Genomic DNA, 15,066 nt, shown 5'->3' on the forward strand with positions numbered 1-15,066 from the left:
TCTCTCCCAAAGCAATTGCATTAATGATGTAGCAGAAGAGAGTTCAGCAGCGTCCTACCATGCCCACCATCTTCCCCATACACTGAAGGAGCAAGCGCCCTACATGTCACAAGGGAGGTTGTAGGACCTCCAATAAAATCACTCAGTCCTCTGAGATTTCTGCCCTCAACGTCCCAACAAATGGGAACAGTGCCACTGCCATGTCCTCTCATAACCTCAGCCCCAGAGTGTCTTTCATGTGCTCTCTCTGATGCAGTGCTGACTCTTCTGTTTGGACCACCACCAGACATTGCTGGGGCTTCATCTGAGCTGAGTCAAAGCACGCACATTCAAAATGTGATAAGCCCTACAAAAACAGGGAGAAGTTGGCCCCAAATATGTTGTTTGTAGCATCAGCTAAATGATAATTTGGAGCTGTTCTCCCTCCCCATTTCCTGGATTATTATTTTGACAGGATAAATGCCAGAATTCCCAAGGAACTAGTGATGACTAGCGAGTTTCCAAAAGCAGAACTCAGAAACATCTAAGGAAAAAAACCCAGTCACAAAACCCTCTCTAATCCCAATTTCCAGAAAAAATAGAGCCCCTGGGCACTTCACAGTCTCTTTGGCAGGATTTCCAAAATCACCCTCTGCATATGTAACCCTTGGGCTGGATGTCCTCTATGGAAGCCTAAGAGGTGGATCATTCTTTTATGCTCACCCAAATATGTTAATACATTTCTTTCAGGCATAGTTAGGGGCTCGGCCTGTGTATTTCAAAGAGCTTGTACTGAAATTAGCACAAGCTTGTAACTTCTCTGCTGAGGAAAGGTGGACTGACCCCTTACAAGGAGCCAGGCTGAGCCTCAGCTGTGCCTGCTCCCCCCTTCCAGGTGGGGGGATTGGTGGGGATAGAGGGCAGCTGAGCAGTGGGCTTTCTTATAAAAGGAGCCTGCTGGGACAAGAGCTTCTGGAAGGTTATTTGGGGGATGAGAGTATGTGGGATGTTGCTGATATGATGTGCTGGGGAAATGATGGATTGCAGGAAAACCCTTAGTGAAGGTTTAGAGATTAAGCTTCAGAAATTCTGGTTGTGGTTTAGGCAGTTGTTTAAGGCTAGTAAAGCAGCTGCTAGAGAAAAGGGGAAGCAGACGTATTTGGAAACTACCTATTACAACTGGTACTGTGTAGAGGAAGGGGAGAAAAGCAATGCATGGTCTGCTCTCAGGAAAGAGCATACTTTGCTGAGAAGGGAGTTCCCTTTTGCAGTTGTCCCTTGTTTCCATCTCTTTTCTGGGATTAAGCATGCTCTGGGTAGTGTGAAAGAGAAGCTGTCAGGCTCTGATATTAGCAACCTGGAGCAATCATGAGGCTCCAGAGCCTATAAGTGTTTCTGAAAGTCTGGAGTCCCCTGTCCTTGGGGAAAGCAGTGCCTTTATGTCCCTGGCCTTACATGCAATCAAGGCTTCTGAAAGTGTCTCTTTTGATGACGATGTGGCAGTCTGAAGTCCTGTGTGGCATTTCTCTGCTTGTTGCTGGAATATCCTTAGGATGTAGAAGCTTACGAATTAGTTCTGGGGACATAGCTGCTATTTTAAGTGCCTTTGTGCCCTTTCCCAGGTGCATAGGACAGTTTTGTTTCTCGGGTCTCTGAACAACTTAGTTGATCTGCAGTCTCTTCCCTATGCTGGAGCAGGTCTGCTGCGGGGTGTCTTTGGCCAAGCCAGGAATATTTCTCAGCTGATGACCTCACAGATACTGGGGTGGAGGGGCAGAGCTCAGGAAGCGTCATCTGAGGAGCTGGAGGCTGAGGCCACCCTTCGATGAAGTCTGTCCCTGAGCTGCTATCTTGGTTGGGTGATTTCAGCCTTAGTGAGTGTGTGCTGGCAGTGCCTAATCAGGTCGTTTCACTTAAGTAACCCCTTGCTCCTCCTGTGTCAGAGAGCGTGGGGTGCGCATCAATCACCTGGTCTCCTCGTTGCCTGGCATCAGTCTTATCACCCATGAAGTTTACTGTTCTCGGGTTTCTGTGATCAGCCAAAGATTCAGCAACTCTCTGGTGCTTGCAGACAAACAGAAAATCTGGCACTTCTGTTAGTGTCACCGTGTCCCTGCGGTGGTTGGCAGGATGTCCTGTCTGAGGGAAAATTACAGATATTTGACTTTCAAACAGTGTCCATAGGGAATCTTACTAGATCTGAAAAGCCATCATATCTCTTCTGGTATTTGAAGAGCAGATACCTTAGCTGAAAGGTTTCCAGTGGCTATATTCTGTGCTGTTTCATCACCAAGCAAATAAACCAGTTGCAAACGTTTATATTACTTAACTATGCCAAACTTTTAAAAGCATTTTGATCTGAAATTGACTTTTTTTCTCCATCTGCAAAAAGATCTTAGGCAAGAATGCAGAACCAAATAGGCCTTGGGATGGTTCAGAACCAACTGATTTGCCAAGCCTCTGGCCATCTAGGACAGGTCCAATTATTCCTTTAGTGGGTGCAGCAGGGGTGTGTTGCATAAGGCTCAGCAAGGTGGGGGATCATTCCTTCTTGTGAAGAAGGAACAAGAGGGCATGCCGAGGTTGCTCAGCTGGTCAGTGGCAGAGTAGGAATGAGCATCCAAACTTTTTGAGCCCCAGTCCAGTTCATGTTTCATGCATCACATGAAAAAAAAAAACATTTTTATCCTCATGAGAATGAGGGAGGGAAAGGGGAGTTGGGAATTTCTACCCTGTTGGTGGAGGAGCTGGTATGTTCACCTTGTTGCATATAGGTCCAGACCAGAGACACTTCTCTGAGGGGAAGGAGCGGATGTCACTGGGGTTTAACTTGAGTAGGTGTATTGCTTAATTAATTCATACAGGTTCCCTCACCCACTCCATCAGCACCGTAATTAATTTAACTCCTAAAGTGATGGGATTTAATCTTAAGGTTCTTGCTGACTCTTCTCTAGCAAGTCTCATGATACAGCCTTGGAGAACTCTCACTTGATACCCTGTGGCTTTCTAAATGTCACCCTGCCAGACAAAGGTGGCACCTGCTTGGGTTGCTGGCAGCAGCGGTTTGGAAGCTTTAGAGGGCACTGGAGCCATGCCATCAGCTACCCTGCTTGCTGATGCACGGGGGAAGTAGAGGGAAAGGCATGTTTCTTTCTGAAGGAGGAAGGCTTCTGCTTGAAGCGTGGGGATTTGACAATGTTTTGGCATGGTAGAGAGGATTGGAAAGGAGTGCCTTTAGCTTTACATCTGCTGACATCCCACAGGCTTTCCTTGAAGTCTGAGATAGTGGTAGAAGTCTCAAAGCCAAGCAAAGTTTTCAGGACTATCTCAGCAGGATTGACATCACCTATGTTTCACATAGATGAAAGAGATAAGAGGGGAAAAAAGGAAAGCAAGCTTTGGGAACTTTGAGTGAGTAAAAATTCATGACTAATATCATTAAAGCAGAGCTGAGCCAGCTCACTTTTCCCCTGTTCTTCGATCACACCCAATTTGGCTTCTTTTACTTGGGCATTAAACGAATCCAACATCTGTAGGCAACGCATAGGCTCAGGAAGTCCCACGGGCTGAGGGATCTTAATTTGCCTCGGAGTGAGGTGCTGGGCACAAAAGCGAAGGGCTTCGTTGTCTGCCTGAGCGGGCAGGTGACAGCGGGAAGTCAGCTGCTGATTGCAAATGTTTGCTGACCGCAGCTCAGCGGGGTGCCAGCTCTGACTGCCCAAACCCAGAAAGCTCTCAAAGCCAGGATCTCATCAGTGATGACAATGGTGTGGGGGGAAAAAACCCACTGGAAAAACACCACTCCACATCTTAATAAATCATGATATTGCTGGTATCAGTGTGCTGGGATTGAAGGAGTTACTGGAGACAACAGAAAATATGCTCACCAAGCAGAAAGTTTTGCTTGAGTGGCGTTTCAGCTTAGGCGTGTGTTAGCACTGCGCTCGTGTGCTCGCAGAGGTCAGGTGTGCATGTGAAATTTCAGTGATCAAGGCTGGAACACTGCCAGAAAATCTGGAAGGAAGTTTCCCCTGTCAAAGCCTTTGTTTTTTTAGTTTAATCATCTCTATCATGTTTTGGACAGATGGTTTTGAAAATGTAACTCAGTGTCAAGAGCCTGCATTTGATTCTCAGCTTTGCCATGAATGCTTGGGGCTGCCTCTTGCAAGGGCAGCTCTGTGCCTGCATCTGTGTATGGGGCTTTGCCTCTTGGGTTATAAACTCTCTCTAGGGTAGGAGCTGCTTTTACATGCAAGACTGTGATCTGGTTCAAGCCTTTCAGCACTTACATGGAAGGCGTGCTTCACAGAGGATGAGGCTGTTGGTAGTTATTAAAAATAAAGGTCCAGATATAATCTGACTGTTCTTCTATAGGCCTCTAAGCATCTGCTGCTGGCTGTGGTTAGTCAGAGGATATTTTTGGTCTGACTCAATAAAGCTAGTTTTGTTGCAATAGTTATTCAAACAACCTCACATTCTCTTTATAGATGGAGAAATCTGTCTGTTCCTTAAGTGGAGGTACAGACTTGACAGCCCTGGAGAGACAGGAATGCAGGTTACCTGGAGGCAGATTGAGGGGGAGGCTTACACATTAAAATGCTGTGGGTCTCATTTTTTTTGTGGCAGTGTGACTTGCAACACTTGTTGTTTTTCTGCGCTGGAAGTGCTGAGTCTGCATAGTTTCTCTGGACATCAGTGGCAGCCATGAGGCATCACCTATGGAGATGCTTTAGAAAACTAGCAGACTCAAGCGACAAGCCATGTCTGTAGAGTAACTAAGTGGCAGAGTTGGGTCTGCCAGTTCATGGTCCCCAGCCATGCATTGAAGCATGCAGAGAAGACAATGTGTGGGTGATGGAGCCAGATGGTTAGCTGGCTCTTACGTGAGACCTTCTCTCTTTGAACAGATCTTGCCCTTACGAACACTCATGTAGTTCCTGTCAAGTCCCTCCGTAGGGCTGGATTTGACTGAATTTCCTATAGCACATTTCAGGAGGAGGAACGTATTCCCCACAGCAACCAATTCCCTCTGGCAAGCAGTGGCAAGGATTTCACTGGGATTTCAACAAACCATTTCATGGCTAGTGGCTTGTTTGGTCAAGCTAACAAGCAAGTGGCTTGTTTGTCCTGTGCCAACACTGCCTGTCCTAGCTGGGTCTGCAGCTGGGTCTGAAAAGGTATGAGTGCCACACTGACTTTAGCATGTTTTTCCCAAACAGTTGGTATAAATTCCTTTTTCCTTGATAGGGGATAGTGCTAGGGGAAAACACAGATTACAATTGCTATTTCTTAAAATATCTTTTATTCATTAGCTGCTGTTATTAATGGAATCAAGGTGTTATTAGTAATACCAGGTAACTATTCACATAACACACCACTCATTCATGTTTGCTTATTAACTGGAACAGCCGTTGGGAGGCCAACCCCAATGTGCACACTTGGAAGCAGAAGGTCATCCTGATGCACCAGTGGCTTCTAGGTAGGTCTTTAGAAATTCCTTCAGAGGGCACTTTGTTTCACCAGCTGTATACGTAACTCTGTAGTCTTCATCTGCGTATAGCAGCCACCGCCCTCCTGGGTGTGATCCAAGTTATACAACCTGTTGTAGATGCTAATGTGTGCTGGCAGCCTTGTACAGCATTAGACCTGGTGGTCTAAGTTTATCAGTTCTTGCAAATTCACCAGGATTACTTGTCTTCAAAGCTTATCAGTCCTTGGGAAACTTTCAAATAGTATCTTCTTAGCATTTATCTTTCTCGTCTTTGGCCTGTGATGTTTTCTGATAACTATTTCTCCTCCGAATCTATGGAAACATACAGAACTTAAACACACAAACTTGTACAAAGCAGGCTTTTATACCAGGAGGTGGTATATGGGGTGGTGGATAATATATGTCCCTGGCAGAGTACCTGATGTTGTGGCATGAGATGGACTCAAATTCATGGGGAATAAGCTGGATCAATAGGTAGATGGATCAGTACTTGGGCTCACTGACACCATCACCTTCACGTGGATGGAGTCAACATTTATCTACTCCAACTGGCCCCAGAGCCTATACGTGACACTTCCTGACACAAAGAAAAGGCTCCCTGCCACAGCTCTCCTGTGTGTTTTGCAGACTGTTTGGTGTCCCCCCTTCCTCTGCTGTTCCCTGGATCTCTCCATCCATGGAGATGTAATTTCCTTCCTATTTTAAAGCCTGCGCTTGGGCTTTTGACCAACCACATGACCAATACCCCTGTCTCCCCCTGTCTCCCTTTTGACCAAAACTATTCAGTTATACACTTTAGAGATGTATAAACATGAAACAAGTTCAGGTAGACCAATTCTGATTCCTGATTTTTAATAGCATCCATGTACTTTTGTCCTGTGTTAGCATTTCTGTCTTCAGGACACTCCTTCTAACACTTTATGGATTTGCATTTGGACATGCAGAGGTTTTTTCTGGTGGTCCAGCTGGCTCATATATGGAGCAATGACCTCCTCCCATAGTTGCGCTGTAATGTACAGCTGCCCAGCCTGACTGCTGGTGAAGAACAGAGTTCCTTGCAGACTCGAGAAGGGTTAAGAGGAGCACTGTAACTGCGCGGCACCCGGCAGCTAGCAAGTTACATCTCTGCTGTATATGGGAACGTAGCAGAGCGGGATGGCCCAAGCTTTCAAACCAGGAGAGAGCTCCCTGGGATCTTAGCCATATGGCACGCTGCGCTGGTTACTTGGGAATAGGTTCGCTTGGGGCTTTCCTATACATGTGGTTAATGAGAGAGTCTACTCCTTCAGCAGGTCTCAATTAGTCTGGCTCCTTTGTGTGCAGCACTGGCTCAGTCTGGCAGCTTTGCCAACGGTCTCGGTTGGCTTTCCCTGGTTTCGCCCAGACGAGTCTTGGTCTCCTGCTGCTGAAGGAGGAAACACCTTTGCTGGCTGCACAGCAAGGGTCTCCAAAGAAGTCTGGGCTGTAGTTGGTGGTAGCTGGCAAGCCTGGATTTAATGCCAGCGAGCCAGCCTGGAGAAAGGAGCGTTTATCATCTTGGGTGTCCACAGTGGAGGAAAGGGGTGAGTGCTCTGAAACTCTTCCTAATTCCAGCCCTGCCTTTTCCCCTCCATGGAGTCTGACCCTCGAAGAGGCTCCTGCCCTGAGCGGCCAAAGCGGCTGGGAGTAAGGGTTGGGTAAAGGGACACTGTAATCGAGAAGTCTGTGGGCTCCTGATCACCATTACACGGGCCCTTCCCTACTGCAGGATCCCTCAGGTAGTGTTCCCTGTCTTACCAGGAGGGCTGGCCTGCCAGCCGGCTGGCTTTTGGTGTGACTGAAGCAGCCAGCGGGGAGAGAGGACCCAGTCGGTCTGATCGATGCTCTGACCCACCTCACGCAGCTGCAGGGGAGCCAGGAGGCACAGGGGGGATCTGACTAGTGTAACCAAGAAAACAGGAGGAGTCGGCTTTTTAGAAGGAACCAGAATGGAGAACCACTCTGAATGAGTAACTTCATTTTTGGTGGGGAAAACTGAGAGGATTGTGATGCCGTGCTTGACAGCTAGCGCTGTAGCTATTGCCTGTGACGGTGGAGGTGAGGTTGGCAGGTGTGCGGGTTAGCACACGTTGCACATCTTTACATTGCTGGTGTTTTCTGCTAGGTTTCAAAAGCATTCAGAAGTCCCACACAGAATTAGAAATTAAAAACAGGTGGTGGTTTGTGGTTCATATGATAAAAAAGTATAAAACAGCAGGAAAGTGTGAAAAGGCCAAGCTGACGTGTCAGTAAAGAAGAGTCACTAGCTGTGGACTTAAGTGCTAAGTGAAGTGCTACAGGTTGTTTCACAAAGCCAAGTTTTTTACTCTGTTTATTACAGAGCTGTCGTTTGGGAAATCAGAGGCACATGCAGCCCTTATTGACAGACCGTGCTCTGCATGGACTTTGCTGGGGGTTTGCAGTGCCAAATGCCTTCTCTTTTATTATTTGTTTATGTCACTGTGATAGACGCCCTGCCAGCATGGCAACTGTGCCATTTGTTATCTGTCATGCCCTTAACTGGAATTAGCTCCCACCCCCATTTCCCTGCTGGCTCAGTCAAACAGCTCTTCAGCAGCCAGGCTATTTCTCAGCCTCCGCTGCCTGTTTCTCAGAGATGGTACTCTCATCGCTATCTTGCAGTAAGAACATTTTTGTATCGGTGTCCCCATCTCCCCCGACAGGAAGAGCTGCCTAACCCTGTCTTTCAGCCATGGAAAAGCTATTTCCAAATACAGGAGGAAGCAGGCACTTTTTCAGTAGTTGTAAATCTGAGCTTTTACTGGGAGGCGCTTTATCTATGCCAGCCGATCTAGAGTGTCTCAGTATTTTTCACTGAGAATGGGGGATGTTGTGGTTTAACCCCAGTCGGCAACTAAGCACCACACAGCCGCTCGCTCACTCTCCTCCTGCCCCAGTGGGATGGGAAAGAGAATCGGAAGAACAAAAGTAAGAAAATTCGTGGGTTGAAAAAACAGTTTAATACTTGAAATAAATTAATATTAATAATAATGATAAATTGTAATGAAAAGTAAAAGAACAAGAGAGAGAGAGAGAGGAACAAAACCAGGGAAAAAAACAAGTGATGCAACCGCTCACTACCTGCCAACCGATGCCCAGCCAGTCCCCGAGCAGCAATTGCTGCCCCCTGGCCAACTCCCCCCAGTTTATATACTGAGCATGACGTCATATGGTATGGAACACCCCTCTGGCCAGTTTGGGTCAGCTGTCCTGGCTGTGCTCCCTCCCAGCTTCTTGTGCACCTGGCAGAGCATGGGAAGGTGAAAAGTCCTTGACTATGTAAGCACTACTTAGCAACAACTAAAACATCGGTGTGTTATCGACATTCTTCTCATACGAAATCCAAAACACAGCACTATACCAGCTACTAGGAAGAAAATTAACTCTATCCCAGCTGAAACCGGGACAGGGAAATTATCTTTAAGGGGGACTACCTTTAAGCTAACTCACTTTCTAAGTGAGCACTCCTCTCTTTTACTGCTGCACTGCGTCCCCTCACGACCAGGAATGGATTCTTTTCTCCCCAGTAGCCTTTTACAGAGGGGAAGTGAGTGCATTTAATAGGCTAATGTGCTCTGAAGAGGGGTTTGCATGAAAGATGCAGTGCCTGATGCCAGCCTGACCTTATAAATATTTACTATTTGATATGCCTTGAGCAGTCCTATGCATTTAAGCATGACAGTGAAGAGCAAGCACATTTATAAGTATGTGTGTGGTACTACCCTTTGTGCTAGAGCTAATGCCATGAGGCCAAGAAAGCTATCATCTGCCCTACCTCTTGGAGACCAGAGAAGGTCGGAGGCCATTGGCACTGACACCATACACTATGCCCAGGCAAACATCTGGGTTAGAAGTATCTGTATGTGCTGGCCATATGGAAGAGAGGTGTATCTTTATTATGCAACTAAAGGGCAAAGAGATTGTCCTTAGCATTCGCTGAGCTTAGAGTTTGCCTGTGTCCCAGCTCAGTGACTGCGCTGCTGGGCAGCAGAGCAGGGCTGGGCAGGAGGTAGAGAAGGGTTTCTCCAGCCGAACGGAAATCTGTTACAGCACAACATGATACTGGGGCTGAACAAAAGAAACTCAGCAAGGCAGGGAAAATTCAGCTGAGCTGGTTACTGACAAAGACGTGTCAGGCAATTAGTGATCCTTGCAGTATGTCCTGTACCTGCTCCAGTAGAAGAAGGAGCTGACAGTAAATGTGCTGCTAAGGAATGAAACATGTCCAGTTCCCATGGCAGAGGCATTTATTACCAGGCTGTGCTGTTCCGTTAGCTCAAGACATCCAGATGAGGATGCAGGCATAGAACAAACCAGATATTAGGAGAGCTGGACTTCAACCCATCAATCATTCAAAAGCATTAAGCATTTAAATGTGCAGTTAGAACTGATTTGAGTCTCTTGAGAGAAAAACCTGTGCATGCACCTCCTGGGAGAGGGTGCTTTCAGTGGTTCAGTGTCTCTCATTGCACAGGCATTTGGTTCCGGCAAGGGTTTCTGCAGCAGCAAAGGACAGGATTCTATTCGGCTCTGGTTTTCCTCAAAGGCTGAGGGATGGCCTGAGGACCTGCCTTGTGAACCTCACAGCAACAGGAATGGCTGAACTCTAAACAGAGCAGATAAAACAGAAGGTTTCTACCACAGCCATTTGGGTTATGACATCCCTAACCACACTCTGGCTTCCCTATGCTAGATGTGGAATGTGAAGTCTGTCCTCCATAGAGCACAGCAGAAAATCTGGGAAGGAGGAAAGCAGCATCTGTACCAATTCCTGGAGGATTAGGAGACCTGCCCAGTATCATGTAAGAAGCCAACAGCAGAGTGGGAACCAAATAAATGCATTAGTAGTGACTCAGACTCCAGGCTGGCCGAGCCCAAGGGGTATAAGACTGCATCATCCTTCTGACCAGCTAAATTCCGCTGAGGGGACCTCTTGCCAGCAGAAAATGTGGTCATCATAACTGAAACACTGCCTGAAACCAGAAATATCATCTTAGAGGAGAAAAAAAGGGAAACAAATGTTCTGGCCATTTTGAAATGTTCTGGTTTGAGTATTTTCAAAATGAAATGCTTCTAGCTTTTGCTTGGAAATGACTTTTCAGCTATATTTGTGTGCAAAGGTGCTGATTATGTACATTATGACGGAAGGAGTCAAAATAAAAAAGAAAGGAAGGAAAGTACTGTTGAGGCTGAAAGAGAGAACTGCCTCGTGAACAACTGACCAGACAAGACAGCTGGGAGATCCTGGCTTTTTGTCTGACTTCAGATAAATCAGAAAAAACTGGCAAGTTTTTCCTTCACTTTTTCAACTTTCAGGTTTGTTCTGAATCCAAATGAAAGCTAGTAGTGATATAGGTAATTTCTGTGAAACAAAAATTTCCATTTTTGATGCTCCTCTAATACAACCCCTTATGTTCTGCCTGCACATGACTCAGCTTAATTGGAATTGGAGAGACTAGAGACAAAGAAAAATCTTATAAACACAGAAAATAAATCCCACACGGATATTAAAACAAAGCTAGTGCATTGTTAGTAGCGGTTCTAAAGAGCCTTGATATTTCCTGAAAACTCCCATGTGTCTGCAATATCTTCCACAACATCAATCCCAGCATGTTATGTGGTCATTAGTCCGAAGAACATACTCATTCATTTATGAGTTTGAGATGGCTTGTTAGTCCGGAGTGGCAAACTGAGTTATGAGCTTCATTCCCAAAGATTCGATATTTATCGTGTGCCATCAGACATCTTGATAATTTGATGGTTGGACTTCTCAGAAACTTGGAGTATTAAAAACAAAGCCTGGGGGAAGTGAACTGGAAGATCTAGAAGGAATGACATGGAGGAATAGGAGCGCTGTCTCCAAAGCCGGGTGGGGTCCTGGGGCTGCGATTCCAGCCCTCTGTGACGCCACGCTGTGACTGCAGCCATCATGAGAGCAGAATTTAGAGCAGGGTAACTACTGGCAACTATTCCTCATCCCACTGTACCCGCCTGACAGTGGCGTGAGGAAGGCTTCAAACCGATGGTCCATCCTGCCCCATGTCATGTTCTCCCTCAGTGGCAACCAGAGAGGCTGTTCAGGGAGAGCCTGCAAGCCTGGGGGCTGTTTGAGGCCTTCTCCACTCAGACCTGTGTCCACGAACCTTTTGTGTGTGTGTGTGTTAGAGGGCACATCTCTGCTTTTAGCATCTGGTTATAGACCTTGTTTACTATGAGTCTCTCTAAACCCTTTGTGAACCTGTTGACGCTGTGTGCTACCACGACATCCTATGGCAACAATTTCCGGAAGTCTATCACCTCCTGTGTAAAAAACCAAAAGTACTCTTATCTGTCAAGCGCATCTAAACTTTTCCAGTTTCAAGTTTCCAGCAATTCTTGGGGCATTTTGAACGTCCTTAGCTCCAAACAAGGAAGCTGAGCCACAGACCGAAGCCACTGAGATGCCTCAGATGACATGTTTCTCACTCTGAGCACTCAGAGCTTGCGCTGTCATGGGTCGCTGCTGGAAAGTTGAGGGCTTTCCTCAATTAAAATCCCGGAGGGGCACTCATTGCACCAAACTCATAGTCTAAAAGACAGGCATCCAACAACTAATCCAGGTATCTGTATATAGAAGTTACAGGTGCACCACCAGCAGATGATTCACCCTTTTCTAAAACAGACTGCTGCTGTGAGTCACTGCGGGAACCGCCTCCCTGTCTCTCTTGACTCTAGAGGATGCTTATTTAACCAGAGTGGATTTCGTACATAAGTTTAAAATTGCTGAAGTTAGTTGAAATCTGCCCCTACCATCTTTGCCTTGTGAAAAGAGACACCTGAACTCTAAGTCATCTCAGAAGAATTTTGGCTGAAGGGGGATAGTGGGTGGGTGAGTGCAGGGTAGCCTGATGCTCCATCACCTGCCTGAGGTGGGAAAACATCCTGACCTCAATCACAGCTGTAGCCTTTCAGGGCTTTTAAATTAATCATCTTGGTTTTTTAATGATGCACTTCCCAGTGGTCACCCAAGAACAACATATAGCATAGTTTCCTTGGGATTCAAGGTCAGGCCAAATCTATCTTAGGTGATAAAATGGCAGTTAAATACATGGTATTTGGATCACCACTATTTAATTAGGCAGCTCAAAAAGACAAGGAAGAAGTGCAATATTATGACTGTGTAAGTCTCCTCCTGTTTCTGAATGTTAAAAATCACATGGCAGGTGTCACCAGAATTGTGTGATTAGCTTAGAAACCATTAATTTTATCTATCTGTGTAAATGTGACAGAACGTGAAACCTCTCTGTAGATGAAGGGGCAAGTATTTACGATCATTTGGTCAAAATGACGATTTCGCTTAGTCAGCTTATAAAGTGACTGAAGGTCACAGGCATTTTGAAAAGAGATAGGCATTTCTTCTGTTTGAGTCCTAAAGACCAGGGTTTTGTAAAAAGCTATTTTAGGAGAACTGAAAAAATGTAAAACAAGCAGATGTGTTTGTTACAAAGCCAAATTGGCATGTAACAGCTGTCATCGCTACCGTCTCCATTATGAAACACTATTTGTTCTGCAAAGTGCAACAGTCTAAAAAGAAATAAAAGACGTAATTTTACAGGTTGCTTTGTTAGTTAAGAATTCCAAGTAAGGGAGGATTTTATTTTCATGTAATGCCAACTTTCAATATACAGTCACAAAATGACCAGATTATAACACAACTAGCATTTATGTGTATGAAAATCGTATTTTTTTAAGCCTCTCTCCCAAATCTAAGTATCCTGCTTTATGATTGACACTTGTGTTTATGTATGTACATGTATACATATTTGAGTGCGATTATGTGTGTCCACATGCAGGCCGGATTGTAATTTTTTGTCTCCTGGATTTTTCTATACTGTCTTTTTAAAGCTAAAACCGGAGCTCATTGTTAAATGCAGGCCGAGGTGCTGGCAGTTCCCATGACCCCAGCACCTGATGCCTCAGAGGAAGCACTAACACGGGCAGCAGGTGGGGGCGATTGTGCTGCACCGGAGGGGCGAGGCCCGGGGGGGGGCAGGAGAGCAGGCAAAGGGCAGCTCCGTCGGAAAGGGTATTTGCTGCTTTCCCGGCACGCTGCTCCTTTCCCTCTCGCGGCGCGGGGCAGGCGGGCCAAGCAGCCGCTGCCAGCGCCGCCCGCAGCCCGGCACCGGTGGGTGGGCGGGTAAAGCCCCCCCGACGCCGCGGGGCGGCACGGGGACGGCTTCAGGCCGGGTTTTCCCAGGTGGGCCGGCGCCACGGCCAGCCCCGGCGCGGCGTGGGCCGGGGCCGGGGCCGGGGCCTGGGCCCGGGCCGTGCCGAGCGCGGCCGCGGCCGCGCGTGCGGCGCAGGCGGCGGGGCGGCGCAGGCGGCGGGGCGCGGATTGGGCCGCGCAGGATCGGACAAGGGCGGCGCGGCGCCGATTGGCCCTGCCCGGGTCAGGCGCTGTAGGCCGGCGTGAGCGCGCGGCCGGCGCGCCCCCGCGGCGGCGGGTGACCGGCGGTAACCCGCAGGGGAACTCAGCCGGCCGCGGGTTTTCCCCCCTTTCGCTGTCGTGCACCGTCAGCCGGTCGCGCTCTGCCGTGGCGGGCGGCCCGGCCAATGGCCGGGGGGGTGTGCGGGGCAGGTCCCCGCTCGGCAGCCAAGCAAGCGGCAGGGCAAAACGCGGCCTCTCGGGCCAGAGCCGCTTTTGTGCCAGCGGGCTCGTTCGAGCCCGAGCAGGTGGGGCTCGGCTCCCTCGTGTAAGCCAGCGCCGCGGGAAGTGGGAGGTTGCGGCCGGCCGGGCATCGCTAGCAGGGGGTACAGCCTGGGGGTGCCCACTCTTTCGGGGTACGTGTCGGCCCCTACGGTCCTGCTGCTGGCCACGGCGGCCACGTGCCGGAGCGCTGCCTACCGGGGCAGGGCGGCTGCCAGGCTCCCCAGGAGAAGAGGTCCCCCCGGGGCAGGGCTGAGGCTGCTTGGCTGGACGTTAAGCAAATACCACCCACTCCATCCATCTGGCACGCAGGGCTGCTGTGGTACTGCCTCCTCCCTGCAGCCTTCCTGGGGTCCTGGTCCCTCTTGGAGGGGCAGCAGCAGCTGCTGGTTTCCTGCTGTGGTGGGAGCCCATGGCTCAGTGCAGAGCTGGCACCCAGCCCTGCTGCTGGGCAGCTCCCAGTGGGACCTCTGCCCTTCCCAAGGCACCCTCCCCAGTCCCATTCCCAGGGTCCTGGCCTGGGGATGCTGGGCTCCTCACAGCTGTGGTCACTGCATCCCGGCTCTGGGGAGGGGGTTGCAGCTGGAACCTGGTCTGTCCCCCGGCCACCGGAGACCACACATCTCCTGTGTGTTGTGTAAAGGCTGAGCAGATGCAGCAAACTCTCCAACTGGCTGCTGACAGCCAGCAGCGCCGGCGTGCAGCCCTCTCTGCACGCCCTCGGCTGCTGGGTCTGAACAAGCAGGCGCTTGTTTGCCTGTCCTCTCCTTCCCAGCAGAGCTGGCTGGTGCGTTAACTCTTCCCTCCCCTTCCCTGGTGGGTGGGAGATCTTCAGAGAAGCAAAGTTGGGGTACATTGGAATTGCAACCCT

The sequence above is a fragment of the Calonectris borealis genome, chromosome 7 (assembly GCF_964195595.1).
Source record: "Calonectris borealis chromosome 7, bCalBor7.hap1.2, whole genome shotgun sequence".
In the NCBI taxonomy this organism is placed as follows: Eukaryota; Metazoa; Chordata; class Aves; order Procellariiformes; family Procellariidae; genus Calonectris; species Calonectris borealis.